This window comes from Fragaria vesca, linkage group LG3, assembly GCF_000184155.1.
Source record: "Fragaria vesca subsp. vesca linkage group LG3, FraVesHawaii_1.0, whole genome shotgun sequence".
Classification (NCBI taxonomy): Eukaryota; Viridiplantae; Streptophyta; class Magnoliopsida; order Rosales; family Rosaceae; genus Fragaria; species Fragaria vesca.
Genome location: NC_020493.1, coordinates 20219199 through 20224096, shown reverse-complemented (window position 1 = coordinate 20224096; position 4898 = coordinate 20219199). Strand labels below are relative to the sequence as shown.

The following is a 4898-nucleotide window of genomic DNA, read 5'->3' as shown; positions in this document are numbered from 1 at the left end:
TATATATATACGTACGAAGGCGTTCTAAAGAGGACGTCTGCACATCCTTAAAGTGCGGCGTCCTTCTTTGTATCCGGACTGTATATATATATATATATATATATATACATACAGTCCCCTTCCAGAGTGGGATCCCGCTTTGAAATTAAAGTGCGGGACTCCTTATTTCGCTCACTTTCAGCCTTTCATATCGTATTTCCACATCTTAATCGTACAATGTTTAAAACAGTGTGTAGATCATTCTTGCAAAGTTTCATCAAATTTGAAGATCATTTGGCAACCGAATTAGATTAAATAAATCAACAGAACAAAAGTTGTCCAAACAGAACCATTCGTGTAAATTATGATTACGGAAGCTCAAATGATCTTCAAATTTAATGAAATTTTGTAGGAATTAAAGTGTGAGACTCCTTATTTCGCTCACTTTCAGGTCGTATTTCCACATCTCAACCGTACAATGTCTAAAACACAGTGTGTAGATCATTCCTACAAAGTTTCATTAAATTTGAAGATCATTTGAGCTTCCGTAATCGTAATTTACACGAATAGTTCTGTTTGGACAACTTTTGTTCTATTGATTTATTTAATCTAATTCGGTACCCAAATGATCTTCAAATTTGATGAAACTTTGCAGGAATGATTTACACACTGTGTTTTAGACATTGTACGTGAAAATACGACCTGAAAGTGAGCGAAATAAGAAGTCCCGCACTTTAATTTCAAAGCGGGATCCCACTCTAGAAGGGGACTGTATATATATATACACACACACAGAGCTTCTCAGCTGCGGACGTCTGCATTTATTCTTACGGTGTGGATTTCCACTTTACACTCATTTTTCAATCGAATTTTCACATCTCCACTGTCTAGTATTTAGATACTAATGTATAGATCATCTCTACAAAATTTCAGCCAATTTGGTTATCATTAAGGCACTCAAAACTGTGTTTTTCTGTTATAAACATGAACGGTTCAAGTTCGACAGAATTATGTTCATCCATTGGTTTAATCGAGTTTGAGTGCCTTGATGATAACCAAATTGGTTGAAATTTTGCAAAGATGATCTATACATTAGTATCTAAAGACTAGACGGTGGAGATGTGAAAATTTGATTGAAAAGTGAGTGTAAAGTGGAAATCCGCACCGTAAGAATAAATGCGGACATCCGCACCTGAGAAAATCTGTATATATATATACACACACGTATATTTTCAGCAAACCCATATTTGCCAACCTGAAACCCCTTTTTATATCTACTGAAGAGTAGCAACACCGTGTATTATTCTCTTCTCACATAATCCAATCATACGTGATTACTTATTAGGCTAGCTGATGATGATCTGGTTTATAGAATCTTACCAGCTTTGGGTGCACCACACTACTAGTTGTTTTTGACTAACTGCATTATTGTTTCTTTTCTACTTCACTACTTCAGGGATTTGAGCTTCAACAATTTGGTTGGACAAATACCAGCCTCACTATTTAATATGAATGTGCTCGCCATCCTGTAATATGTCATCTATTGCTCTTAAGTGCTTTATATTCCTCCTGAATATATATTCTTTATACTGATCAGTCATATATTTCTGTCTTCATAATTAGGTTTCTTGGAAACAACAAGTTGAATGGTAGCCTTCCTGTGTCTAAAAGCTCAGCTCTTCTTGTTGTGTAAGTATTTCAGCATATTTTCTTCCAACATCATTCAATGTCAATCGAACTGGAGTTTTATATTAAGATAGATTCCTATGTGATATCAAGTTGTGTCTTTGGCGACGAAAAGGATACGACACTTGATCCATCTTTATTTGATTTGTACATGGCCAGTTTCCTTTTGATGAACTTGAAGGACTGAATACTGCCACTTTTCCATTTCTAGCTATACTTTGTTTTGTTTGAGTGATGTTGATACTAGATGCAAAAAGCATTGTCTAACCTCCTCCATGATTCTCTCAATAAATGTTAGCATAGCAGATTATTAGGCTATTAAGTATAGAAGATCAGTAAAAGATTTATAATTTTCAGTGTATAATCTCATCGATAGGATCAGTATATATACAAGTATGAGAGCTCCAATTTATGAGTTTAGTTCTTTACTCTAAGCACAGCATTAATATAAAAGATCCTACTCATCTTTTATAAAAGATCCTAATAATCTGCTATGCTAACATATAGTGAGAGAATCATGGAGGAGGTTTAATAGGGTTGACAATTTATATGGATTTTGTAGTAAATAGTACAAATTTATTTTCAGTAGGCTGAGATAAGTAATAAACAGATTTTTTTATCTCACCACTAGAATAATCGTAACTAGGCCACTTGATTATGAGGAAGAGAATAGTGGAAAATTCTACAATGTGTTAATGCATGTGAATGATGTGATGCATCAACTTTGTAAATTGAGTCCTCAAACTTGTAATATTAGTCCTTGAAGTTGTAATATGAGTCCTTAAAGTTGTAAAATTTTCTAGTTACAACATTTGTAATCATGTGTGCTTAAAGTGGTAAAATGTGTGCTTAAAGTGGTAACTAAGTCCTTAAAGTGATTAAAAAAAAGTTGTTACAACTCTGAGGACTCATATTACAACCTTTGAGGATTCAATTACCATTTTAAGGACAAATGAGGACTAATGTTGTAACTAATTTTTTTTACAACTTTAACGACTCATATTACAATTTTGAGGACCAATATTACTACTTTGATGACTCATTTTACAACTTGAGGACAAAGTTGATGCATCATATGCGTCGACATACCCTAGCCTTACCCGGGAATAGTAAGCAGCAATGATGAGTTATAGTTAAAAGCCTAAAATTCATCCCATAAACAGACTTGCATTTAATTTATAGAATGCTTACATTTGTTTATTTAAAATTTTATTTTCATAAATAGTTCTTCCAGAACTCGGGTTGGAGCTGTATTGTTTAACTGTAATAGTATGTAGATTCAAATTATCATGGTGCAAAATCATATATTGCAGTATGTACTTGAAAACAATTAAATTTGATATTGTGACACTGTTATGTTCTATTCATTGTATGAAAGTTTCTAACATTTTGTGTGAAATGAATGCAGAGATTTGTCTTACAATAATCTAATAGGCCAGAGCTTTCCAAGTTGGGTCAGCGAACAAAACTTACAGCTGTATGTCTTTGACATTCCACATGTACAATTATATTTTATATTCTCGTTTGGTTAAAAGTTTTATTGTTTGATATCTGTGCTTACTTTTGTATGTTACACTTGACTGGTTTGATAGAGATGTTTCCCAACCAGACAAAATCTCTTTTCTTTGGCAGGATGGGTTTGCATTATATATTATAAGATGATACTAACATTTCTGTTTATTGGGTGTATTTTGTAGTAACTTAGTGGCCAACAACTTCAGCATAGACAGTTCAGATAGCAGGTGATTCCTTGGATCTGAGCTCACATTTATTGCACGTGATAGTCCTGTATCACTTGTAATATATGTCTTGGTGTAAGGGAGGGCATTTGAGAAACTGGTAGTGGTAAAGAGTATTAGATGAAGATTAGAGGATTGAGTAAGCTTTCTTGTATGGGGGAGAGAGTGGGGGTTGACTTTGGTTCAGTCGTGGATGAGTAGCTGAGTAGCTTGACATTTCTTGTTGTGTGGAAGAGGTTGGAAGGGATATTGGGAAGAGATGGCAGAAAGCAAGAAAGATCACTTAGTTCAGGTAACTTGAGTTGACAAAAAAAAGAAAAAAGAAAAAGTGGTTTTGGGATTGGAAACATGGTAAATATGGGCTACAGTTTCATACAGATTTATATCATTCTAAGAGTTGTTAGAGGTTTAGGTTGGATCCCATGAATGTATATGCCTTAAATGGAGTGCTTTCTGGCTGCTGCTGTTGTTTTGGATTTGAAAAATGGGTAAGAAAAATGAGGTTTTTCGAAGAGCATTGGGTGGGTGAAAACCAACCTTGTCTCTATTGGGTTTCTGGATAACACAACTTGTCGATTCCTAGTTCTGTGTTGATTAAAGAAAATCATGAAATACACGAAGGACAGGAAGGAGCTTGCAGCAATGTGATTGAAAAGTAGGAGAGTATGGCGGTTCTTTCTATTCTGCATGTTTCAGATAAACTTGATAGGAAGGCACGGAGTTTAGAGATTTCTTGTTCAGTATCTTGTTCTTTATGGCAACGTCTCTTCAATTTATCTTGTTCTTTATGGCAACGTCTCTTCAATTTTTATTTTGTGTAAGGCAAGTACATGTAGTGATCCTTGTTCATGTAAGGATTTATGCTGCGATTGAGCTTACTTTTTTGGAGGTGAGAAAAGGGGTGTGGTTTCGGAGATTAAAATTGTGCTATGTTGGCAATGTTCTAGGTTGTATGGATGGAAACGAATATGAGGGTTTTGGATATTGTGAATGGTGGGAGATAGAACAGATATGGTTATTGTTTACTATCCAACAAATAACTGCTATGGTTCTCATTCAACTGCTCAGTATATTCTTTATCTATTGCAGTGGTCTACCTTCAGGGTTGAATTGCCTTCAAAGGGGCTTTCCTTGCCACCGTGATAGTCCAGTTTGTAAGTACAGTTCAAACCTCATATGAACATTCTGAGTTGAAATGCCTCTCTGAACATTCTGTGACAACTTCTTTTGTATCTTTGCACAGATTATAACTTCATGATTAATTGCGGTGGTCCGCAGACTAAGATATCCAATGGGACTGTGTATGAGCAGGACAGTGAGCCCCTTGGTACAGCTACATATTATGTGACTGAAACAAACAGATGGGGAGTTAGCAATGTCGGTCTTAAAACACAGCTTGTGGGTAATAGTTCTTCATTTTTGTTCTCCTCCATCAGGAGGTTTAAATATATATATATATATATACACACACACACACACACACACACACACACA

General features: G+C 35.1%; 1 pseudogene across 1 annotated transcript in view; it reads left to right on the top strand.

Annotated features, from left to right (window-relative positions):
* The window catches only part of LOC101298005, a 63448-nt pseudogene that overhangs the window by 50598 nt on the left and 7952 nt on the right, over positions 1–4898 (top strand). Inside the window, exons 34-39 of the transcript XR_184386.1 lie at positions 1436–1507; positions 1603–1668; positions 3074–3142; positions 3363–3407; positions 4494–4558; positions 4648–4806. The product of XR_184386.1 is annotated as an uncharacterized LOC101298005 (transcript). The remainder of the gene's footprint in view (positions 1–1435; positions 1508–1602; positions 1669–3073; positions 3143–3362; positions 3408–4493; positions 4559–4647; positions 4807–4898) is intronic.